The sequence below is a fragment of the Pseudophryne corroboree genome, chromosome 2, assembly GCF_028390025.1.
Source record: "Pseudophryne corroboree isolate aPseCor3 chromosome 2, aPseCor3.hap2, whole genome shotgun sequence".
Lineage (NCBI taxonomy): Eukaryota > Metazoa > Chordata > Amphibia > Anura > Myobatrachidae > Pseudophryne > Pseudophryne corroboree.
The window spans coordinates 1,009,102,800-1,009,114,522 of record NC_086445.1 but is presented as its reverse complement, the minus strand read 5'-3'; the positions used below and the strand labels follow the sequence as shown (position 1 = coordinate 1,009,114,522).

The 11,723-nt window shown below is 50.9% G+C and overlaps 1 long non-coding RNA gene across 1 annotated transcript in view; it reads left to right on the top strand.

Annotated features, from left to right (window-relative positions):
* The first annotated feature begins 1,529 nt into the window (after positions 1-1,529).
* Positions 1,530-11,723, top strand: part of LOC135050259 (uncharacterized) — a 104,338-nt gene continuing 94,144 nt past the window's right edge. Inside the window, exon 1 of the long non-coding RNA XR_010241581.1 lies at positions 1,530-1,914. This is a non-coding gene — a long non-coding RNA (uncharacterized LOC135050259). The remainder of the gene's footprint in view (positions 1,915-11,723) is intronic.

Below are 11,723 nucleotides of genomic sequence, written 5' to 3'. Positions count from 1 at the left end.
GATACCCCTCCTGGGGTTGCAGAAACGAACGCCCCTTCTTGGGCTGTAGACACAGACGCCCCTTCTTGGGCTGTAGACACAGACGCCCCTTCTTGGGCTGTAGACACAGACGCCCCTTCTTGGGCTGTAGACACAGACGCCCCTTCTTGGGCTGTAGACACAGACGCCCCTTCTTGGGCTGTAGACACAGACGCCCCTTCCTTGGGCTGAGGAAAGTTTGGACACTAGGATCTGGTACTGTACCAGATATTTACCGACTGTTTGTGTCCCCTGACGTAGCCGGAGGATATCAGAGGAGGCTGAGGTCACACGACCTGGTTCATCAAAGATGCACCTGAAGGTTGCCACGAAGTCTGCATATGAAGAGAGCAGGGCATCAGACTTCTCCCATAGAGGTGATGCCCAATCGAGGGCGGAGCCACTGAGGAGGGAGATGATGTAAGCAACCTTGGTGCGGTCAGTTGGGAAACTGCCAGGCTGTAACTCGAAATATATCTCACACTGATTTAGGAAACCCCGACAGGCTTTTGGGGAACCATCAAACTTGGCAGGTGTCGGTAAATGGAGACAAGGAGCAGAAACAGGAATGGTGGGTGGGGATACCACCAAAGGTACTGCAGTCGGCACACTGGACGCCCCTGAACCATGGAGGGTTACTTGTATTCCATCCAGCCGAGAGCAGAGGTCCTGGAGACAGCGGATCACATGGCCCTGTGCAGTCTCCTGACGTTCAAGGCAGGCTGCAAGTTCTTGCATCGGCATGGTCGCTTGGACCTGGTCTCCGGCCGGATCCATTAGGTCAGTGCTTACTGTCACAACTGAGGGCTGGTGCTGACCAGGGGGAGCCTCAGTTGTAGGGGCTGAGGTATATGTGTACCTGGGAGGCAGTACAGGGTTCTTAGACAAGCAGGGAACCTTTAGAACAAATGCCCGAAGGCGTGACCAAGACAACGAAGGAAAGTTCAAAGGTTTATTAAACACAGTTCAGAGGAATACGGATGACTTGGTACAGGTAACAGGAATCACAGTTCAGAGAAATACTTGGGATCGATGGCAGAGCACCGATGGAGACTTGGGATCGATGGCGGAGCACCGATGGAGACTTGGGATCGATGGCGGAGCACCGATGGAGACTTGGGATCGATGGCGGAGCACCGATGGAGACTTGGGATCGATGGCGGAGCACCGATGGAGACTTGGGATCGATGGCGGAGCACCGATGGAGACTTGGGATCGATGGCGGAGCACCGATGGAGACTTGGGATCGATGGCAGAGCACCGATGGTGACTGGGGATCGATGGCGGAACACCGATGGTGACTTGGGATCGATGGCGAAACACCGATGGAGATTTGGGATCGATGGCGGAACACCGATGGTTACTGGGGATCGATGGCGGAACACCGATGGTTACTGGCAGGGCAGAGCACCGCTGGAAGCTAGAAGCTGGAAGCCGGTCTCAGGTAACTGCCAGTCACAGGGAGCAATGTAGACACTGCAGAGTCAGGCTGTACAGCAGAGAAAGTCCATGGAAGAACTGCACACTGGAATCACTGAAGACAATTGAAGCACTGACCTCTTTCCACCCCAGGAACAAGATATTTATACCAGCTGGGAAACAGGGATTGGCTGGCTGATTAATCAGAGACCAGAGTGCAGCTGCTGGGTAATCAGGCTGAGAGCAGAGTGCAGCTGATAGGCTGAAAGGTATCACGTGATTAGGAAAACATGGCTGCGCCCATGTTTGAACTTGGAGGGAAAGACTGTTTGTAACTTGCATGTGAAACTTAACCCTGATGCTGCCAGAATCACAGTAAAGAGATTAGAAACAATGAGATGCAGCGTGCTGCACACAGACAGTGCAGATGGAATCCAGGCTTGGAACGCTGGGACAGTCTCAGGAAGCATTTGGAAGGTAAATACTGATAAGGAATTACCTGGATCGTGACACAATGTCCGTGATACATTATGCCACACATCGCAATGCCCGTTATATATTATGCCACACACTGCAATGCCCATTACACAGGGCCGGTTCTAGGCCTACTACCACCCTGAGCGAGAAAATGTAAAAGCACCCCCCCTCCCCATATGTGCGCGCCAAAGCCGCGCGCGTTCCTGGAAAAGTGGGCGTGGCCTCGTAACTTCATATCATCAAACTATAAATATATTTTCACACCCCCTCTACGCACACAATTAGCAGCCTTACACATAGCCACAGTAGTGTTCCTTACACACAATGTCTCCAGTATAGTGCCAGATACACATAATGTGCAGTGCCAGCTACACATGACATGCCCCGCAGCAGTGCCAGCTACACATGACATGCCCCGCAGCAGTGCCAGCTACACATGACATGCCCCGCAGCAGTGCCAGCTACACATGACATGCCCCCCAGCAGTGCCAGCTTCACATGACATGCCCCCCAGCAGTGCCAGCTACACATGACATGCCCCCCAGCAGTGCCAGCTACACATGACATGCCCCCCCAGCAGTGCCAGCTACACATGATAGTGTTCACTTTTTAAGGCAGGGTGCTGATCACGGGGAGGGCACATTTTTAAGTTAGGAAGGCAAAATTATGTACATACTGTAATGCTTGTTGTTCCCAAACCTATACGCTAAAGCATGGACAGCAAAAATTAAGGGTAGTCACTTCGTGGGGAAGGTACGTGGCCACATAATCGTGGCAATTCGCATTACACCACACAGTAATGCACCTAATACACACTGCACCAGGTAGAACCTCCTATACACTTTGCACCAGGCACAGCACTGAGACACATTGAACCAGGGAGAGCACTGAGACACACTGCACCAGGGAGAGCACTGAGACATACTGCACCAGGGAGAGCACTGAGACACCTTGCACCAGGGAGAGCACTGAGACACATTGCCTAGCCACAGGCGCCTAGCGGGAACACTACATGACATGCCCCCCAGCAGTGCCAGCTACACGTGACATGCCCCCCAGCAGTGCCAGCTACATGTGACATGCCCCCCAGCAGTTCCAGCTACACGTGACATGCCCCCCAGCAGTGCCAGCTACACGTGACATGCCCCCCAGCAGTGCCAGCTACATAAATGGCCACACAGTGCCAGATATGCCCCCACAGTGCCAGATACATAAATGCCCCCACAGTGCAGATATGCCTCCACAGTGCCAGATACATAAATGCCCCCAGTGCCAGATACATAAATGCCCCCACAGTGCCAGATACATAAATGCCCCCACAGTGCCAGATACATAAATACCCCCACAGTGCCAGATACATAAGTGCCCCCACAGTCCAGATATGCCCCCACAGTGCCAGATACATAAATGCCCCCACAGTGCCAGATACATAAGTGCCCCCACAGTGCAGATATGCCCCCACAGTGCCAGATGCATAAATGCCCCCACAGTGCCAGATACATAAATGCCCCCACAGCGCCAGATACATAAATGCCCCCACAGTGCCAGATACATAAGTGCCCCCACAGTGCCAGATACATAAGTGCCCCCACAGTGCAGATATGCCCCCACAGTGCCAGATACATAAATGCCCCCAGTGCCAGATGCATAAGTGCCCCCACAGTGCCAGATGCATAAGTGCCCCCACAGTGCCAGATGCATAAGTGCCCCCACAGTGCAGATATGCCCCCACAGTGCCAGATACATAAATGCCCCCAGTGCCAGACATGTCCCCAGTGCCAGATATACCCCCCCCCCCCTTACCTGCCCCCGTGCTGCTCACCGGTCACCGTGTCTGTTGCTGAGGCTACTGCTCGGTGCTGCTCTTTGGCCGAGGGCAGGGAGGAGAGCGCAGCGTGCGCCTCTCCTAGGAGCCCTCAATCTCCGGCGGCGGTGTACAGGTTCAACTATGCGCCGGTCCGCAAGCCAATCAAAGCTCGTGGTCCGGCAGTCAATCAGCCTCAGCTGCCGGACCGCGAGCTCTGGTTGGCTCACGTGCCGGCGCCGGTTAGCGGGGAGGTGAGCGGAGCGGACTGCAGCTGTAGTGACGGCTCCAATATAGCGGCCAGAGCTAGCGGCGCCCATAAAGAGCGGCGCCCTGTTCGGCCGCTCTATTGGAACATGCCTGGAGCTGGCCGTGCCATTACACATTAAGCCCTACAGTAATTACTTTTAAATTACCTGCTCGTTGCCAGGGGTTTCATGATCTTGGTTCCATGCACGGTGCCAGGGGTTTTCATGCTCAGGGTGTCATGCTCGTTGCCTGGGGTTTCATGCGCAGGGTGTTATGCTTTTGCCAGAGGTTTCATGCGCTGGGTGTCATGCTCGTTGCCTGGGGTTTCATGCGCTGGGTGTTATGCTTGTTGCCAGAGGTTTCATGCGCTGGGTGTCAAGTTCGTTGCCTGGGGGTAATGCTTGTTGCCAGGAATTTCATGCACTGGGTGTCACGCTCGTTGCCAAAGGTTTCATGCTCTGGGTGTCAAGCTCGTTGCCAGGGGGCAATGCTTGTTGCCAGGGATTTCATGCACTGGGTGTCATGCTTGTTGTTTGTTGCTAGGGAGTAATGCTGCCCAAACTGCTCCCCGCTGTTTAGTGAGCCGTGGGCAATGCTGCCCGATCCCCCCTTGCCGCTGAAGGTTGTAGTGAGCCGCGTTGTTGCTGCCGCCGTCCCACCAGGGTGGCAAGGTGGCAGGGCTGCAGGGTGCCGTGGCCAGCGCTATGCGCTCCCGCGGATCCCGGCACTTCATAGACGCTAGAGGTCAAGTATGACCTCTAGCATTTCTCCTCCATGTCGGCAGCCATTTTGGAAGAGACATTTAGCAGATTGACATGCGGACGGCTAGTCCGCATGTCAATCTGCTCTGAATCAGTGGCGACACCCCCGCAGCCCTGCACCTCCAAGCCTCCGCAGTGGCTGCGGGGGTGGGAGTTACTCCACTACTCACTCGCTGCCATAACCTCTGCACCTTAGAAGGCACTTTCACCCACCCACCCCATGGGGCACGGATTTAAGGGTGCCACTCAGGGGGCGTGTGCTGCACAGGGCGCACTGATGCCTTGTTATGGGGCGGATACATGCAAATAAATAGACAGGGGCGAGACCTTACACTGACCTGTGGGAAGATAGTTCGGGCATGCCTGCTGGTTTCTGCAAAGCCAGTGACAACTGTATTTCCTCCTGTGCTCCAGCCTCCATCCACAGCAGCATTTACTATCACTCACACCATTAGTGCCTTGCTGCTAACTAAACTCAGAGGCCGAGGTCTGGAGGGGCCGTGAATGGGCTTCAGCCGAGGCATGACACAGCCTCAGGCAAAGGGGACAGAGTTTCAGACAGCCAGGGGGCGGAGCTATGGCTGGCCGGGGGTGGGGCTTCGGACAGTCAGGGGGCAGAGCTTCGGGCTGCTCAGTGTGTAGAACTGACATCTCCTGCTGATCGTGGGGTGAGAGGGTGAGTGGGGCAACTGAGAGGGGAGCTGGGCTGTTGCTGTTGACAGGATTTTTCTTCTCCTATCAATACTGGCTGCACAGCACTGCAGGGAGTCCTGTGGGCCTAATTTCATCGGCGGGCCTGGAGCTGCAGCTCCACACGCCACATTGTTAATCCGGCCCTGCAGAAGGCCACTGCTCTACCTACCTCTGTGTCGTCAATTATACTATCCATCCATACCTGTCGTGCATTTCAGTTTTGCACAGTTTGCTGACCACCAGTATATAATATATAGCAGTACGGTACAGAAGGCCACTGCTCTACCTACCTCTGTGTCGTCAAGTATACTATCCATCCATACCTGTGGTGCATTTCAGTTGTGCGCAGTATAAATAGTAGTAAGCCTTTGCTATTGATACTGGCATTTAATTCCACACATTAAAAAATGGAGAACAAAAATGTGGAGGGTAAAATAGGGAAAGATCAAGATCCACTTCCACCTCGTGCTGAAGCTGCTGCCACTAGTCATGGCCGAGACGATGAAATGCCATCAACATCGTCTGCCAAGGCCGATGCACAATGTCATAGTAGAGAGCATGTAAAATCCAAAAAAATAAAGCTCAGTAAAATTACCCAAAAATCTAAATCAAAATCGTCTGAGAAGAAGCGTAAACTTGCCAGTGTGCCATTTACAACACGGAGTGGCAAGGAACGGCTGAGGCCCTGGCCTATGTTCAAGGCTAGTGGTTCAGCTTCACCTGAGGATGGAAGCACTCATCCTCCTGCTAGAAAACTTAAAAGAGTTAAGATGGCAAAAGCACAGAAAAGAACTGTGCGTTCTTCTAAATCACAAATCCCCAAGGAGAGTCCAATTGTGTCGGTTGCGATGCCTGACCTTCCCAACACTGGACGGGAAGAGGTTGCACCTTCCACCATTTGCACGCCCCCTGCAAGTGCTGGAAGGAGCACCCACAGTCCAGTTCCTGATAGTCAAATTGAAGATGTCACTGTTGAAGTACACCAGGATGAGGATATGGGTGTTGCTGGCGCTGGGGAGGAAATTGACAAGGAGGATTCTGATGGCGAGGTGGTTTGTTTAAGTCAGGCACCCGGGGAGACATCTGTTGTCCGTGGGACGAATATGGCCATTGACATGCCTGGTCAAAATACAAAAAAAATCACCTCTTCGGTGTGGAATTATTTCAACAGAAATGCGGACAACTGGTGTCAAGCCGTGTGTTGCCTTTGTCAAGCTGTAATAAGTAGGGGTAAGCACGTTAACCACCTAGGAACATCCTCCCTTATACGTCACCTGGACCGCATTCATCAGAAGTCAGTGACAAGTTCAAAAACTTTGGATGACAGCGGAAGCAGTCCACTGACCACTAAATCCCTTCCTCTTATAACCAAGCTCCTGCAAACCACACCACCAACTCCCTCAGTGTCAATTTCCTCCTTACACAGGAAAGCCAATAGTCCTGCAGGCCATGTCACTGTCAAGTCTGACGAGTCCTCTCCTGCCTGGGATTCCTCCGATGCATCCTTGAGTGTAACGCCTACTGCTGCTGGCGCTGCTGTTGTTGCTGCTGGGAGTCGATCGTCATCCCAGAGGGGAAGTCGGAAGACCACTTGTACTACTTCCAGTAAGCAATTGACTGTCCAACAGTCCTTTGCGAGGAAGATGAAATATCACAGCAGTCATCCTGCTGCAAAGTGGATAACTCAGGCCTTGGCAGCCTGGGTGGTGAGAAACGTGTTTCCGGTATCCACCGTTAATTCACAGGCAACTACAGACTTGATTGAGGTGCTGTGTCCCCGGTACCAAATACCATCTAGGTTACATTTCTCTAGGCAGGCGATACCGAAAATGTACACAGACCTCAGAAAAAGAGTCACCAGTGTCCTAAAAAATGCAGTTGTACCCAATGTCCACTTAACCACGGACATGTGGACAAGTGGAGCAGAGCAGACTCAGGACTATATGACTGTGACAGCCCACTGGGTAGATGTATTACCTCCCGCAGCAAGAACAGCAGCGGCGGCACCAGTAACAGCATCTCGCAAACGCCAACTCGTTTCTAGGCAGGCTACGCTTTGTATCACCGCTTTCCATAAGAGGCACACAGCTGACAACCTCTTACGGAAACTGAGGAACATCATCGCAGAATGGCTTACCCCAATTGGACTCTCCTGGGGATTTGTGACACCGGACAACCCCACCAATATTGTGCGTGCATTACATCTGGGCAAATTCCAGCACGTCCCATGTTTTTCACATACATTGAATTTGGTGGTGCAGAATTATTTAAAAAACGACAGGGGCGTGCGAGAGATGCTGTCGGTGGCCCGAAGAATTGCGGGCCACTTTCGGCATTCAGCCACCGCGTGCCGAAGACTGGAGCACCAGCAAACAGTCCTGAACCTGCCCTGCCATCATCTGAAGCAAGAGGTGGTAACGAGGTGGAATTCAAACCTCTATATGCTTCAGAGGATGGAGGAGCAGCAAAAGGCCATTCAAGCCTATACATCTGCCTACGATATAGGCAAAGGAGGGGGAATGCACCTGACTCAAGCGCAGTGGAGAATGATTTCAATGTTGTGCAAGGTTCTGCAACCCTTTGAACTTGCCACACGTGAAGTCAGTTCAGACACTGCCAGCCTGAGTCAGGTCATTCCCCTCATCAGGCTTTTGCAGAAGAAGCTGGAGACATTGAAGGAGGAGCTAAAACAGAGCGATTCCGCTAGGCATGTGGGACTTGTGGATGGAGCCCTTATTTCGCTTAACCAGGATTCACGGGTGGTCAATCTGTTGAAATCAGAGCACTACATTTTGGACACCGTGCTCGATCCTAGATTTAAAACCTACGTTGTATCTCTCTTTCCGGCAGACACAAGTCTGCAGAGGTTCAAAGACCTGCTGGTGAGAAAATTGTCAAGTCAAGCGGAACGTGACCCGTCAACAGCTCCTCCTTCACATTCTCCCGCAACTGGGGCTGCGAGGAAAAAGCTAAGAATTCCGAGCCCACCCGCTGGCGGTGATGCAGGGCAGTCTGGAGCGAGTGCTGACATCTGGTCCGGTCTGAAGGACCTGCCAACGATTACTGACATGTCGTCTACTGTCACTGCATATGATTCTGTCACCATTGAAAGAATGGTGAAGGATTATATGAGTGACCGCATCCAAGTAGGCACGTATACTGGCAGGAAAAAGAGGCAATTTGGAGGCCCTTCCAGAAACTGGCTTTATTTTACCTAAGTTGCCCCCCCTCCAGTGTGTACTCCTAAAGAGTGTTTAGTGCAGCCACTCACCTTGTCAGCAATCGGCGTACGAGGTTACTTCCAGAAAATGTGGAGAAGATGATGTTCATCAAAATTAATTATAATCAATTCCTCCATGGAGACATTCACCAGCAGCAATTGCCTCCAGAAAGTACACAGGGACCTGAGATGGTGGATTCCAGTGGGGACGAATTAATAATCTGTGAGGAGGGGGATGTACACAGTGAAAGGGGTGAGGAATCGGACGATGAGGAGGAGGTGGACATCTTGCCTCTGTAGAGCCAGTTTGTGCAAGGAGAGATTGATTGTGACTGAAATGACTGGTTGGTTTGGGCCCCCACCAAAAAAGAAGCAGTCGTGTGGCAGACCCTGTCGCTGAAATGATGGGTTCGTTAAAGTGTGCATGTCCTGTTTATACAACATAAGGGTGGGTGGGAGGGCCCAAGGACAATTCCATCTTGCACCTCTTTTTTCTTTCATTTTTCTTTGCATCATGTGCTGTTTGGGGACTATTTTTTTGAAGTGCCATCCTGCCTGACACTGCAGTGCCACTCCTAGATGAGCCACGTGTTTGTGTCGGCCACTTGTGATGCTTAGCTTAGCCATCCAGCGACCTTGGTGCACCTCTTTTTTTCTTTGCACCATGTGCTGTTTGGGGACTATTTTTTAAATCTGCCATCCTGTCTGACACTGCAGTGCCACTCCTAGATTGGCCAGGTGTTTGTGTCGGCCACTTGTGATGCTTAGCTTAGCCATCCAGCGACCTTGGTGCACCTCTTTTTTTCTTTGCATCATGTGCTGTTTGGGGACTATTTTTTAAATCTGCCATCCTGTCTGACACTGCAGTGCCACTCCTAGATGGGCCAGGTGTTTGTGTCGGCCACTTGTGATGCTTAGCTTAGCCATCCAGCGACCTTGGTGCACCTCTTTTTTTCTTTGCATCATGTGCTGTTTGGGGACTATTTTTTTGAAGTGCCATCCTGTCTGACACTGCAGTGCCACTCCTAGATGGGCCAGGTGTTTGTGTCGGCCACTTGGGTCGCTTAGCTTAGCCATCCAGCGACCTTGGTGCACCTCTTTTTTTCTTTGCATCATGTGCTGTTTGGGGACTATTTTTTAAATCTGCCATCCTGTCTGACACTGCAGTGCCACTCCTAGATGGGCCAGGTGTTTGTGTCGGCCACTTGGGTCGCTTAGCTTAGTCACACAGCTACCTCATTGCGCCTCTTTTTTTCTTTGCATCATGTGCTGTTTGGGGACTATTTTTTTGAAGTGCCATCCTGCCTGACACTGCAGTGCCACTCCTAGATGGGCCAGGTGTTTGTGTCGGCCACTTGTGTCGCTTAGCTTAGCCATCCAGCGACCTTGGTGCACCTCTTTTTTTCTTTGCATCATGTGCTGTTTGGGGACTATTTTTTTGAAGTGCCATCCTGCCTGACACTGCAGTGCCACTCCTAGATGGGCCAGGTGTTTGTGTCGGCCACTTGGGTCGCTTAGCTTAGACATCCAGCGACCTCGGTGCAAATTTTAGGACTAAAAATAATATTGTGAGGTGTTCAGAATAGACTGAAAATGAGTGTAAATTATGGTTATTGAGGTTAATAATACTATGGGATCAAAATGACCCCCAAATTATATGATTTAAGCTGTTTTTGAGTTTTTTTTAGTAAAAAACACCCCAATCCAAAACACACCCGAATCCGACCAAAAATTTTCAGGGAGGTTTTGCCAAAACGCGTCCGAATCCAAAACACGGCCGCGGAACCGAATCCAAAACCAAAACACAAAACCCGAAAAAAACTAGTTTATAGTAAATTGACAGTTTATAGTAAATAGTATTACAGGAATCCAGATCTCCAAATAGAAAACAAATCCTGACTCCTAAACACCTACAGTAAATAAACGAAAATCAATTATTAGAGGTGAGAACAAGAAGGACGTTGTATCCACGAGTCCCTTTATCCACTTAACTGATGATTTTTCCCCCCCTAAAAACAGCTCAGAAATTGTCATGTTTATTTATAAGTGAATTAGGTGAACAACATGTATTCAAACTTATTCCAAACAATTTTATGAAAATTTTTCTTTACAACATCGGAACATTTGATTGGCACCATCGGGGGCTTATTTTACATTACCCCAGCGGCTGCTAATGTGTTCAGCTGAGGGAGAGTGCAGGGAAGTAGAGGGGCTCAGTGGCAAATGCAGGATTTCTTGAGGGGGGTTTCCAAATGCAGTCCACAATTTCCTACTCTGCGGATAATTGGAGCTAGTGCGGTAGTCTGGGGGATCGGTAGAAGAACCTAGTAATGACATTGGACATTAATGTAAACAGTCTTTTTATACACTGGATACTGTATGGAATATAGGCCCTCATTCCGAGTTGTTCGCTCGCAAGCTGCTTTTAGCAGCTTTGCACACGCTAAGCCGCCGCCTACTGGGAGTGAATCTTAGCATAGTAAAATTGCGAACGAAAGATTCTCAAAATTGCGATTACACACCTCTTAGCAGTTTCTGAGTAGCTTCAAACTTACTCGGCATCTGCGATCAGTTTAGTGCTTGTCGTTCCTGGTTTGACGTCACAAACACACCCAGCGTTCGCCCAGACACTCCTCCATTTCTCCAGCCACTCCCGCGTTTTTCCCAGAAACGGTAGCGTTTTTTCACACACACCCATAAAACGGCCTGTTTCCGCCCAGAAACACCCACTTCCTGTCAATCACACTCCGATCGCCTGAACGAAGAAAAAGCCGTGAGTAAAATACCTAACTGCATAGCAAATTTACTTGGCGCAGTCGCACTGCGGACATTGCGCATGCGCATTAGCGACTAATCGCTCCGTTGCGACAAAAAAATAACGAGCGAACAACTCGGAATGACCCCCCTAGTATTAATATTTAACACTATAGATGGTCTATAGCAGGCATGTCCAAACTGTGGCCCTCCAGCTGTTGAGAAACTACACATCCCAGCATGCCCTGACACAGCTTTAGCATTCTCTGACAGCAAAACTGTGTCAGGGCATGCTGGGATATGCAGTTTCACAACAGCTGGAGGGCCG